A 14496-nucleotide genomic window follows, 5' to 3' on the forward strand; every position below is an offset into this window, starting at 1 on the left:
CTTTGTTTATTCCTTCTTTGACCAAGTTATCATTGAGAAGAGTGCTGTTAAGTTTCCACGTGAATGTTGGCTTTCTATTATTTATGTTGTTATTGAAGATCAGCATTAGTCCATGGTGATCTGATAGGTTGTATGGGACAATTTCAATATTTTTGTATTTGTTGAGGCTTGTTTTGTGACAAATTATATGGTCAATTTTGGAGAAGGTACCATGAGGTGCTGAGAAGAAGTTATATCCTTTTGTTTTAGGATAAAATGTTCTGTAGATATCTGTTAGATCCATTTGTTTCATAACTTCTGTTAGTTTCACTCTGTCCCTGTTTAGTTTCTGTTTCCTTGATTTGTCCAATGATGAAAGTGGTGTGTTGAAGTCTCCCACTATTATTGTGTGAGGTGCAATGTGTGCTTTGAGCTTTACTAAAGTGTCTTTAATGAATGTGGCTGCCCTTGTATTTGGAGCATAGATATTCAGAATTGAGAGTTCCTCTTGGAGGATTTTACTTTTGATGAGAATGAAGTGCCCCTCCTTGTCTTTTCTGATGACTTTGGGTTGGAAGTCAATCTTATCAGATATTAGGATGGCTACTCCAGCTTGTTTCTTCATACCATTTGCTTGGAAAATTGTTTTCCAGTCTTTCATTCTGAGGTAGTGTCTATCTTTTTCTCTGAGATGAGTTTCCTGTAAGCAGCAAAATGTTGGGTCTTGTTTGTGTAGCCAGTCTGTTAATCTATGTCTTTTTATTGGGGAATTGAGTCCATTGATATTAAGAGATATTAAGGAAAAGTAATTGTTGCTTCCTATTATTTTTGTTGTCAGAGTTGGCATTCTGATTTTGTGGCTGTCTTCTATTAGGTTTGTTGAAGGATTACTTTCTTGCTTTTTCTAGGGTGTGGTTTCCCTCCTTGTCGTGGAATACTTTGGTTTCTCCATCTATGGTAATTGAAAGTTTGGATGGGTATAATAGCCTGGGCTGGCATTTGTGTTCTCTTAGTGTCTGTATAACATCTGTCCAGGATCTTCTGGCTTTCATAGTCTCTGGTGAAAAGTCTGGTGTAATTCAAATAGGCCTGCCTTTATTTGTTACTTGACCCTTTTCCCTTACTGCTTTTAATATTCTATCTTTGTTTAGTGCATTTTTTTGTTCTGATTATTATGTGTCGGGAGGAATATCTTTTCTGGTCCAGTCTATTTGGAGTTCTGTAGGCTTCTTAGGTGTTCATGGGCATCTTTTTCTTTATGTTTGGGAAGTTTTCTTCTGTAATTTCGTTGAAAATATTTGCTGTCCCTCTAAGTTGAAAATCTTCATTCTCATCTACTCCTATTATCCGTAGGTTTGGTCTTCTCATTGTATCCTGTATTTCCTGGATGTTTTGAGTTAGGATCGTTTTGTGTTTTATATTTTCTTTGATTGTTGTCCAGATGTTCTCTATGGAATCTTCTGCACCTGAGATTCTCTCTTCCATCTCTTGTATTCTGTTTCTGATGCTTGCATCTATGGTTCCAGATTCTTTTCCTATGGTTTTTAACTCCAGTGTTGCCTCACTTTCGGTTTTCTTTATTGTGTCTACTTTCCTTTTTAGGTCTAGTATCGTTTTGTTCTTTTCCATCACCTGTTTGGTTGTTTTTCTTTAAGGACTTCTACCTGGTTGGTTGTGTTTTCCTGTTTTTCTTTAAGGACTTATAACTCTTTAACAGTGTTCTCCTCTATTTCTTTAAGTGAGTTTAGAAGTACTTCTTGATGTCCTCTACCATCATCATGAGATATGCTTTTAAATCCGGGTCTAGCTTTTTGGGTGTGTTGGGGTGCCCAGGACTGGGCAAGGTGGGAGTGCTGCATTCTGATGATGATGAGTGGTTTTGGTTTCTGTTAGTAAGATTCTTACATTTGCCTTTTGCCATCTGGTAATCTCTGGAGTTATTTGTTATAGTTGTCTCTGGTTAGAGATTGTTCCTCTTGTGATTCTGTTAGCCTCTATCAGTAGACCTGGGAGACTAGATCTCTCCTCTGAGTTTCAGTGGTCAGAGTACTCTCTGCAGGCAAGTTCTCCTCTTACAGGGAAGGTGCACAGATATCTGGCATTTGGACCTCCCTCCTGGCAGAAGATGAAGGCCCAAAATAGGACCTGTCCCAGAAGCTGTGTTGATTTGGCCTGTCATAGAAGCTGTTAGTTTCTGTAGTCCACACTCTCACCTGCACAGACTAGTCTCAGAGGGATCTGGAAACCAATATGGCTCCCCCAGGTGCTCTGGCAAAGCCCTTCCGGGCAGACACCTCCCGGGCAGACTATGAACTAAACATCTGAACTTGTTAGCCAGCCCCAACTAAATATTGTTTCTTATAAGTGTTGTCTTTGTCATGGTATCTGTTCACAGAATTAAAACCCAAACTAACATGGATACCATCCATATAATGATACATAGTGAATTAAGGAAACTGTTTATGAATCATCTCCAATTGCTGATGTACAAAATATTGAAACAAGGTGGGACTATTAATATTCCTTATGGTAGGTTTTTTTCAATAATATCTATTTAATGGACAATTTCAATTAAAGGTAGGAAGGGAGAAAGCAAATATTTCCTTATTGTGTTCATGTAGAGGAATTGTGGAAAAAGAAATCTATTAGATCAATCACTATGGTAGGCTATTCCTTAGGCAACAAGGAAGACAATGGGATTCCAAGCTGCAGAGAACCCACTGATAAAGAACCTTATTAATTGCTCTGAAATCTGACAACATCCTAGATTTTCTTGAATTCTTTTTAATATAAAATACCGGAGAATATCAAGGGCTGGAGGACTCCTCTATATACAAAGCTTCCAGCTGCTCCTGGACTAGCTGGTCTAAAGACTGTAATTTTTCTTTTGCAATAGAACATTGGCCAACTCAAATGGGTTAGTCAGTTAACCAACTTAGTGTTAAGTCTGTTGATGGTATTTCATTTTTGTTTATTTTTTGTTTTCTTGTTTCTTGTTTTTTTTTTCTCTGTGTAGCCTTGGCTGTCCTGGAACTCACTTTGTAGACCGGGCTGGCCTGGAACCCAGAAATCTGCCTGCCTCTGCCTGCAAAGTGCTGGGATTACAGGCTTGTGCCACCACTGCCTGGCAGCTGTTGATGTTTTAGTAGCAGTGGCTCCTTAACATAAATCTGAACTGTCAGCTCATGCTGTATCATCTTTATGGATAACCTGGACCATCTGTAACTTTTTATGATAACATTTCTTAACTAATTTAATATTTTTTAATTAGGAGCCTGATCCATTTTATGACCTGCCTAGAAGCTGTTTTCTACTGTTGTAATAGATTTCCTCCTCATAAGGTTATGTCTATAACAGCCACTTGTGGCCTTAATTTTCCTATCAGAAACCTGGACATTTAAGCCACTTGGTGGTGATTTGCTTTATTTATAAGAAAGTCTTAACTCCTAGAAATTGATTATCTATCTCTTAAAGGGGCCAAACTGCAGACCAAGATTTTGGAGAGATAATGGTAACATCTGCTCCAGTAGTGACCATTCCTTCCATTTCTATATTGTTTGCTAATTATCTTCTGCTTGGGACTTTAATTCTCTATAGATGTTTGCCAAAGTATTCATTTTTGGATTCCCTTTAGGTTTTTTGAATTGCCTATAGAATTTGCTTCAGTCCTGTTAAATGGTCACAGAGTGGCTGTTTCAGAGCAGTCTTATTTAATTTTCCTGAGGAAGAGCAGTTTCCCTGTTTGGTACTTGGACCTACAAGAGTTCTCCTGGGGATTTTTTGATAAGGTGCTACCCCATTTGTCTGTTGCTGCTTTACATTACCTAGTACAATATGAGCTTTTGCCACATCTTTTATTTATTCCAGGAGGCATAGATTCTCTTTTGGGATTAATTTGTATTTTTCTGTTGTTTATTAAAAAAAAAAACAAAAACCAAAAAAAATGTACCAAACATACTGCTCACTAAAATTAAGACATTTAAAATTTGGGTTGTTTCAAGGCCTCGAGTGGCAGCTTCTCCAATTAAGGTCATATCAAGTGAAAGAGGTCTAGCATCAACTGTATATCTAATCCACTCATCTATTGATGCTGTCCTTGCCTTCAATGGTCTAATTACTTCTCTACATTCACCATTTGCATTTTCAAAATCCTGAAACTGGATAAGTGTCTTTCTTCCTAATCCAATATTCTCCTTTCTACAGCAGAAATTTACATTAGAAAAAAGTCAGGGAATGATTCCTTTGGACATTGCCGACTGTTTATTCAAGTCTTTCCCATTTTTGTGAAGTTTCCCCGGACATTTAGCACTGCCAAACTATGTAATGTCAAGGTTTCTTCATCATATTCTGCCTGCATCTGTACCTCAGAAAAACCTTCTTCAAATAGCTGAATTTTAGAAATAGTGATACCCCTGAGTTTATTTTGTCATACTATCCCCTTGGCCTCTATTCCCCACCATGAGAACCACTGGAAATATGTCCCAGATTCTAATATTGCTTTTGCCATATCCTTCAAGTCTTGAGCGATTATTCTATTTTAATAGCCCATGAAGTCAGGATTTGTTGTCCAAATGGCAAATACAATCCAAAAGTAGTGACACTTTCCTTAAGCTTTCTCACTTCTAACAGACTCATGGGTTGTCATTCAAACTCCTGACAGTTCTGTGAATGATCATCATATGTTGATCTTTTTTATATGCTAACCAGATGAACTAAAGTCTGATTTCTAACATCCTTTCGTTGGTTTTCTCCAATGTTATCTTCTGTCTTAACCTGAGTATTTTCCCTAATTGATATCTTAAGTTCCTCCCTTAAGGTCTGTGCCCATGCTTCATAGCTCTCCTTTTGATACTTATACTCTTCCATAAGTTCCCGTACTTTATGTTCAAGGTTCTGCTTCCACATTTTAATTTTTTCTTTATATTTTAATTCTGATGTTCTGCTATCTATTGTATTTTGAATAATTTAAAAATATTCTCCTCCAAGCCTTTCTTCCAATCCACATAATTTTCTCTCTGCTGCTCAGTCTGATCTGTGAGATGTTACATCCATTGTTCTAGTGTTTTCTTAAGCTCCTGTCTCCAGCCCTTGTTTTTCTCTATTTTTTGTTTATCCTGACATATAAATTACTATTTCATCTAGGCCATGTTGCCAGGTTTTAATTTTCTTCTCTTCATGTTCCTTTATAAATTCATGTATCTGGACCTGAGACAGAAGTAATGACCATGCAGAGACTGCCCAATCTGGAGATTCATACCATAATCAAACACCAAAGGCAGACACAATTGCATAGGCCAGCAAAATTTTGACAACAGGACCCTGATATAGCTGACTCTTGTGAGGCTATGCCAGTGCCTGGCAAATATAGAAGTGGATGCTCAGAGTCATCTATTGTATGGAACACACAGCCCCCAATGCAGGAGCTACAGAAAGTACCCAAAGAGCTGAAGGGGTCTGTAACCCTAGAGGAGGAACAGCAATATGAACTAAGCAGTATACCCTGAGCTTGTGTCTCTAGTTCCATATGTAGCAGAAGATGGCATAATCAGCCATCATTGGGAGGAGAGGTCCTTGGTCTTGAAAATAATTATATGCCCCAAATACAGGGGAAAACCAGGGCCAGGAAGCAGGAGTGGGTGGGTTGGAGATCAGGGTGGGGGGCCGGTATAAGGAACATTTGGGATAGTATTTTAATTGTAAATGAAGAAAATATCTAATAAAAAGAAGTTTTTGTATCTAGTTTTATAGGCCATGCTTTCATAATTTTAATTTCTGTTTATGTTGAAATTCTGATATTGTAGCATCTACCATATTTTGGTTTGGTAACTTCAGTAAATTATTCTCTAGACTCTGTTTCCAAATTTTATTGCTATCTCTTTGTGTTTAGTCTGATATATGAAATTCTGAATTTTTGCTTCTAACATCTTTTCCAGAATCTGTCTCCAAACTTCATTTTCCTCTCTTTGTTGCTAATCATAACCTATAAAATCCTATATCTTTAATTACAGTGTTTGCTAACCTGTGTTGCCAAGTCTTAAATTCACCTCTTTTTTGATCAGTTTCATCTATGAAATTCTGCATTTTTTGTTCTAACCTCTTTTCCATTCCCTATCTCCAATCTCCATTTTCCCCTGTGTCACTTGTTATGACATGTAAAATCCTCTAATCCCATTTTTATGTTACAAAATTCTTATCTAGGGCTCTGTTTTGAGAAGACCTAGTAAACTAAGATTAAAAATAACATTGTAATAATGATAACTGCCGAGGTATCAAATTCCTTTAAATGTCTCCTGATCAGACCACTTAAAATATCATCCCATAAAACCTAAAAGTGCCTGACCACCTTGGGTTCAAACTAGGCATACAATCCCATTGTCCCCAGAGGACTCTCTAATCCCTAGGTGCCCTAGCCCACTCAGGAACTTAGGATCACTGGTGAGTGGAAAACAATATCTGTTCCAGCAGAACCTGGAGTGCCTTGGGCAAGCTGGAGCATGGACTAGGAATCCTGCTATACCAGAGGCTTGGGTTCCTTCTGGTCACCATTGGTCTACCTTGGATTTGAACTCAGTGGACAGCCCCACAGTCCCCAGAGAGAGGTATCACTGACAGGGGCACTAACACACAAAGAATCTTAGGATCCAAGGATGACAGGATCCCAGGAGCTTGGTCACACCAGGATATCAAGGTGTCAGATGAAGCTTGACTGCCAAGAACACCCAGAATTTTAGTATCACAGGATCCCAGAATCAGAGGATCCCAATATAACCTGGACTCTGAGAAGTTCTGTCTCAACTGAGATTACAGGAAGGACAGGCTACAATCAGATAAATAGAGAGCAGAGAGCACATGAGATAATCAGATGTTGTGAGGCAAGCATAAGAACAGAAGCAACAGAAACAAAGGTTAATCGTCATCATCAGAAATAAACTCTCCCACCTTAGCAAGTCCCAGATACACCATCACACCAGAAAAGTGAGATATATATCTAAAGTCACTTCACATGATGATGATGATGGAGTAGTATAAGAAGGACATAAATAACTCCCTTAAAGAAATACAGGAGAACACATCCAAACAGGTGAAAGAATTGAACAAAACTATCCAGGATCTAAAAATGGGAGTAGAAACAATGAAGAAATCACAAAGGGAGACAACTCTGGAAATAGAAAACCTAGAGAAGAAGTCAAGAGCCATAGATGCAAGCATAAGAAACAGAATACAAGAGATTGAAGAGAGAGTCTCAGGTGAGGAAGATACCATAGAAAACAATGACACAACAATCAAAGAAAATGTGAAATGCAAAATGATCATAATTCAAAACACCCAGGAAATCCAGGACTCAATGAGAAGACCAAACCTAAGGATAGTAGGTATAGGTGAGAAGGAAGAGTTTCAACTTAAAGGGCCAGCAAATATCTTCAACAAAATTAAAGAAGAAAACATCCCCAACCTAAAGAAAGAGATGTCCATGAACATACATGAAACCTACAGAACTCCAACTAGTTTGGACCAGAAAGGAAATTGTTCCTGTCACATAATAATCAAAACACCAAATGCACAAAACACAGAAAGAATATTGAAAGCAGTAAGGGGAAAAAGTTCAGTAACATAAAGGCAGACCTATCTGAATTACACCTGACATCTACCCAGAGACTATTAAGGCCAGAAGATCCTGGGCAGATGTCATATAGATCCTAAGAGAACACAAATGCCAACCCAGGCTACTATACCCAGTAAAACCTCAGTACATGTAGATGGAGAAACCAGAGTATTCCATGACAAAATCTAAGTTACACAATATCTTTCCACAAGTCCAGCCCTTCAAACGATAATAAAGGGAAAATTCCAACACAAGGAGGGAAACTAAGCTTGAGAAAAAGCAACAAAGTAATATTTCAATAGACCTAAATGAAGATAGCCACATGAACAAAATTTCAACTCTAACAACAAAAATAACAGTAAGGAAGAATGATATTTCCTTAATATCTCTTAGTATCAATGTAGTCAATACCCCAATAAAAAGACATAGACTAACAGACTGGTTACATAAACAAGACCCAACATTTTGCTGCATAGAGGAAACCCATCACAATAACAATAACAGACACTACGTCAGAGTAAAATGCTGGAAAACTATTTTCCAATCAAATGGTCCTAAGAAACAAGCTGGCATAGCCATTCTAATATTGAAGGAAATCAACTTTCAACCTAATATTATCAAAAAAGATGACAGACACTTCGTACACATCAAAAGTAAAATTTACCAAGATGAACTCTCAATTCTGACCATCTATGCTCCAAATGCAAAGGCATTCACATTCATTAAAGAATCTTTAGTAAAGCTCAAAACACACATTGCACAACACATAATAATACTGGGAGACTTCAACACCCCACTCTTTCAATGGGTAGATCCTGGAAACATAAATTAAACAGAGACACAGTGACACAAACCAAAGTTATGAAACACAAATAATTAACAGATATCTATAGAACATTCTTTTTTCGAGACAGGGTTTCTCTGTGAAGCCCTGGCTGTCTTGGAACTCACTTTGTAGACCAGCAGACCTCGAACTCAGAAATCCACCTGCCTCTGCCTCCTGAGTGCTGGGATTAAAGGCGTGTGCCACCATGCCCGCCTAGAATATTTTATCTTAAAACAAAAGGATATACATTGTCTCAGCATCTCATGGTACCTCTTCCAAAACTGACCATATAATCAGTCAAAAAGCAGGCCTCAAAAGGTACTAAAAATATTGAAATAACACCATGCATCCTATCAGATCACCACAGAATAAGGCTGTTCTTCAATAACAAAATAAATAATAGAAGGCCCACATACACATGAAAGCTGAACAGGACTCTACTCAATGATAATTGGTCAAAGAAGAAATAAAGGGAGAAATTAAAGACTTTTTAGAGTTTAATGAAAATGAAGCCACAAAATATCTAGTCTTATAGGACACAATGAGAGCAGTCTTAAGAGGAAAACTGATAACTCTGAGTGCTGTCAAAAAGAATCTAAGAGAGAGATATGGGAGCTGCTTGACAGCACACCTAAAAGCTCTAGAACAAAAGGTAGCAAATTCACCCAAGATGAGTAGATGGCAGGGAATAATCAAACTCAGGGTTAAAATCAATAAAATAGAAACAAAAATTCTATAGAAAGAATCAACCAAACCAAGAGGTGGTTCTTTGAGAAAATCAACACGATAGATCAACCCTTAACCAGACTAACTAGAGGGCACAGGGACAGTATTTTAATTAACAAAATCAGAAATGAAAAGTGAGACATAACAACAGAATCTGAGGAAATCCAAAATATCATCAGATCCTAATGCAAAAACTGGAAAATCTGGATGTAATAGAACAATTCCTAGACAGATACAAGGTACCAAAGTTAATTCAGGATCAGACTAGCAATCTAAACAGTCACATTTCACCTAAAGAAATAGAAACAGTTATTAATATTCTCCCAAACAGAAAAAGCACAGTCCTTATGGGTTAGTACAGAGTTCTCTCAGACCATCAAAGAGGACCTAATTCCAATATTCCTCAAACTATTCCACAAAATAGAAACAGAATGTACCCTACCTGATTCATTATATGATGCCGCATTTATGCTGATACCTAACCACACAAAGACCCAACAAAGAAACAGAAATTCAGACCAATTTCATTTATGAATATCGATGCATAAATGCTCAATAAAATTCTCACAAACCGAATCCAGGATCACATCAAAATGATCATCCACCACGTTCAAGTAGGCTTGTTCCCAGGGATGGAGGGATGGTTTAATATATGCAATTCCATCACCAAATTTCACTATTTAAAAAAACTCAAATACAAAAACCATATGATCGCCCGCCCCCGACCCCCGTGGTGCCCTGGGAGGGGTGTCATAGGCGGCAGGGCTGGGGCGGTGGGAGTGGCAGCGGGGTCAGACAAAGTGGCTAATGAATGGGCGCGCCCGTCGCGCTGTCTGTAGGTCTCTGATGGGCCTAGAGTTTGGAGCGAGAACTGGGAAGCAGAGCTCTAGAAGCATGGAGACCATAAGTGGCCATGGTCACTGTCTCTTCACCCCATGTCTGCACTTTTTATGTACCTGGCTTCAATTACTTTAGTTTCTACTTCTGGTTGACCTACAGAGAGGAGGGCATAGGAAATGAAGGACTGTGTGTGCCCTCAAGACGGTGGGGCTCCTGTCTTGGAGAAGAGGAAGAAGTCTATGCTGCACACATTGGTTTATACAACAAGAAGTATTTGGTTGCAGTACTCCTACAGAACAGCACTCCATGCCCTGTGACAGTGTGCTTGTGTGAGCTTTCCGGTGACATTCATGGTTAGCCATAGTAAACAGCCTAGAAAATGAGATTATGAAAGAGTGAATAAAATCTACTTTAGGGTTCACAAGTGGACATTATAAGCAGTTTTATTAATGTAAGATGTCAGAATGATAAAGCAACCAGGATAATTATGGTTGGTCATGGAGGATAAGCAAGAAACTTGTCCCAAGGGGGACAGTGATTTTGTTTCTTACAAAGTAAATTTTAAAACAGAGGAGGAAGATGATGATCAAATTCCTTGTCACAGTTTGGAACAAGTGGACTTTAAAAGTGAGTCAGAGGATATGAGACAGACAGACAGTGGCGATGAACAGGCAGACATCAGGGCAGCGAGCTGTGCCTGTCAGCCCTCTGGGAAGTTCTTAGCTGCCGAGAGTGAGGATGACTATGGCTCACTCTTCTACCAGTATATTAGTACACTGTACAACGTAGCCATGGAAGCTGTGACCCAGAGCCTTCTTTCCAGTCGACACATAAGCTCCAGGAAGAAGTCTCCAGCCTGGAAGCATTTCTTTATTTCCCCTCGAGATAGCACTAAGGCGATCTGCACTTACTGTATGAAAGAGTTCAGTAGGGGCAAGAATGAGAAAGACCTGAGTACAAGTTGCCTCATGAGACATGTGAGGCGGGCACACCCCACCAAGCTCATTCAAGAAAATGGAAGTCTATCGGCAGGGTCCTCCTTTTCCCCTCACTCTCTGTTGCTTCCACCACAGCCTGCAGATGTGGGAGACCTTAGCACTGTGCTCTCGCCTGTCAGACTTGTCCAGAAAATGGCTCCCAAGATCCCATCCCCTGATCAAATAATGGAAGAGTCTGTGACTGTAGTTTCTTCTGAAGAGTTGTCCTCTGATGTGTCTGTCACTGAAAAGTACAGCAGAGAGGAGGCCTTGGCAGGCTCCTCCCCCAACCTCTCTATGCTCCATTATGACGACACTTCAGAAACTGTGGCAGACAGAAACCTTTCTCTTCACAAAAGCACACCTGGGTCCAGGAGGAGGTTAGCCGTCTGGAAGCACTTCTACTTGTCACCCCTCGATAGCTCCAAGGCTGTCTGTGTCCACTGTACGAATGAGTTCAGTAGAGGGAAAAACGGGAAGGACCTGGGCACAAGCTGCCTCATCAGGCACATGTGGAGAGCACATCGCTCCATTGTACTGCAGGAGAACGGAGGCAACACAGGCATCTCACCATCGTACCCTATGCCCCCAATCCTGCTGCCTGACCTGCTGCCCCCAGAAGGGGAATCTCAACTCCGCATCGTTGTCTCCAGGCAAACAAGTCAAAGAGTCCTGTTCTGCCTCATCCCCAGACAGGCTTCCTGAGGACCTGTCATCACACACTAATCCTGGGGATGTGTCCTGGGAAGATGTGTCCATGTTGTCATCCTCTGATGATTTGGGGGAGGCCTCTGTAGTGTCTTCTCCAGAGAAGCAGCCAGCAGACACAGTAAATCCAAGGTTTGAATCAGGCACTGTCTTCCAGCAAAATAAGAAGGTGATGAGAAGACTAAAGTCGGAAGTCTGGCATCACTTTTCCCTGGCCCCCATGGACAGTCTCAAAGCAGTGTGCCAGTACTGTAGCTGCATTATTAGTCGGGGAAAGAAGGGAGATGTTGGCACCAGTTGTTTGATGCGACACCTGTACAGACGCCACACTGAGGTGGTTGGTAACTAGAAGGACTTTCTGGGTGCAAGTTTGGCACACTCTCCATATGCCACTTTGGCTTCTGCAGAAAGCTCCTCCAAATTAACTGACTTGCCAGCAGTGGTCAGAAAAAACCATCAAGGTGTGTTTCCTACTAATAGCAAGAAGACCTCAAAGCTGTGGAATCACTTTTCTATTTGTTCAGCAGACTCAACAAAGGTGGTGTGCCTGCACTGTGGCCGGACCATCAGCAGGGGCAAGAAGCCCACCAACCTGGGCACCAGCTGTCTCCTGAGACATCTGCAGCAGTTTCATGGCCATGTACTCAAGAATGATGTCTCAGAGGCCACTCTGCCCCGTTCTCCAGGAATTCGGAGGCCTCTGGGCATAGAGCTCTCAGGGCCTTCCTCTTTCCGTAACTCCACAGAGAAGTTCTATGACTCTCATCCAGTTGCAAAAAAAAAAAAAAAAAAAAAAAAAAAAAAAAAATCACAAGTCTCATAGCTGAAATGATTGCACTTGACCTTCAGCCATACTCCCTTGTAGACAACGTTGGCTTTAACAGGCTGCTCGAATACTTGAAACCTCAGTACTCTTTACCCTCCCCTTCCTACTTCTCTAGAACAACTATCCCAGGTATGTATGACAATGTGAAACAGATAATTATGTCACATCTGAAGGAAGCTGAGAGTGGTGTGGTTCACTTCACCTTTGGAATATGGACGAGTAGCCAGACTCGTGAATACCTGACCCTTACAGCTCACTGGGTCACCTTCGCATCCGCTGTCTGACCACATTGTGAGAACCACCATTGCTCAGCACTTTTAGATGTGTCACAGGTCGACTGTGACTATAGTGGAAATAGCATTCAGAAGCAGCTGGAGTGTTGGTGGGAAGCCTGGGTGACTTCCATTGGCCTTCAGATTGGCATCACTGTCACTAACAATCCAAGCATAGGGAAGATGCTGAGTGAGGGTGAACACTCAAGTGTGCAATGCTTCAGTCACACAGTGAATCTGATTGTGAGCGAGGCTATCAAGAGCCAGAGGATGGTGCAGAACTTACTGAGTATTGCCCGGAACCTGTGTGAGCGGGTCCATCGGTCACCCAGAGCAAGAGAGAAGTTAGCAGAACTGCAGAAAAAGTACGAGTTGCCACAGCACCAGCTGATCCAGGATGTACTGTCTAAGTGGAGCACATCGTTCCACATGCTTGAACGTCTGATTGAGCAGAAGAGGGCAGTTAATGAGGTATCCATTGAGTGTAACTTCAGAGAATTGATCAGCTGTGACCAGTGGGAGGTCATGCAGTCTGTGTGCCATGTGCTGAGACCATTTGATGCTGCAAGCTGAGAGATGAGTGCTCACATGTCTACGCTGAGCCAGGTCATCCCCATGATCCACATCCTCAGCAGAAAAGTGGAGATGCTGTTTGGGGAGACCATGGGCATTGATACCATGCTTAAGTCCCTGAAGGAAGCCATGGCAATCCGCCTGTCTGCCACCCTCCATGACCCCAGGTACATCTTTGCCACACTGCTGGACCCTCGCTACAAAGCTTCCCTGTTCACAGAGGAGGAGGCAGAGCAGTACAGGCAAGACTTAATCAGGGAGCTAGAAATACTGAATTCTACCTCAGAGGACACTGCCACCTCCAATGGCTGTGACTCAGGGTCCCCACTAAAAGACTTTGGCACAGAGGAGAGCCTTTGGTCACTTGCACCGGTAAAGAGAGATCAGAGAGAGAAGCTACCTGAAGACATGGTGCTTGCGTATTTGGAGGAAGAGGTGCTGGAACACAACTATGACCCACTTACCTACTGGAACCTAAAGCGGTCATCGTGGCCTGGGCTGTCTACCTTAGCAGTCCGATTTCTGAGCTGTCCCCCAAGGACAGTCCCCTCAGAAAAGCTGTTCAGCACACCCATGGATGCTGGCAGCTTTGGCCAGCCCAGGCTCATGATGGAGCATTTTGAAAAGCTCATCTTTTTAAAAGTGAATCTTCCTTTAATATGCTTACAGTATTGAACTCAGAGATGGAGCCACCAGACTGGAAATGTTCTTCAGAGTGCTAGCTATTATACCAGGGCTGACTTGCCTGGCAGGGCCATGTAGGACACCAGACCAGGCATCTGGGGCTACCTGCCAATTCTCACCATAATATCCACATGTGCCTTACTCCTCCTTCAGGTCAGGTGTCAAGGTGCGTTTTCAGAAGCCCACTAGAAACGGTCTTGGCAACTATGAAATAGGATGATCAGGTTTAAAACTATAAAGGTTTTTTTTTTTTTTTTTGTTTTGATGGGATAGTAATCTGTTTTACTAGAATGAAAGGAAGATGTAAACAATTTTATTATGTAGGGTTTTTATTCAGTTGTGTAAAAACCACAAATCAGGTGGTGTATTTTAATTAAATATTTTAATTGCAACAAAACAGCTTTTGTGGCTGTTAAATGAAACCTGTAAATAGGAGGTGGAGGTTAAGCCATCCTGACTGAACAGTTCTTACCCACAGGCTC

At 41.0% G+C, this 14496-nt stretch overlaps 1 pseudogene across 1 annotated transcript; it reads left to right on the forward strand.

Annotated features, from left to right (window-relative positions):
• Positions 1-10471: 10471 nt before the first annotated feature.
• 4930529C04Rik (RIKEN cDNA 4930529C04 gene) lies at positions 10472-14002 on the forward strand (annotated as a pseudogene). Its single transcript, NR_033593.1, has one exon. The product of NR_033593.1 is annotated as an RIKEN cDNA 4930529C04 gene (transcript).
• Positions 14003-14496: the final 494 nt, after the last annotated feature.

Source organism: Mus musculus, chromosome 3 (assembly GCF_000001635.26).
Source record: "Mus musculus strain C57BL/6J chromosome 3, GRCm38.p6 C57BL/6J".
Taxonomy (NCBI): domain Eukaryota; kingdom Metazoa; phylum Chordata; class Mammalia; order Rodentia; family Muridae; genus Mus; species Mus musculus.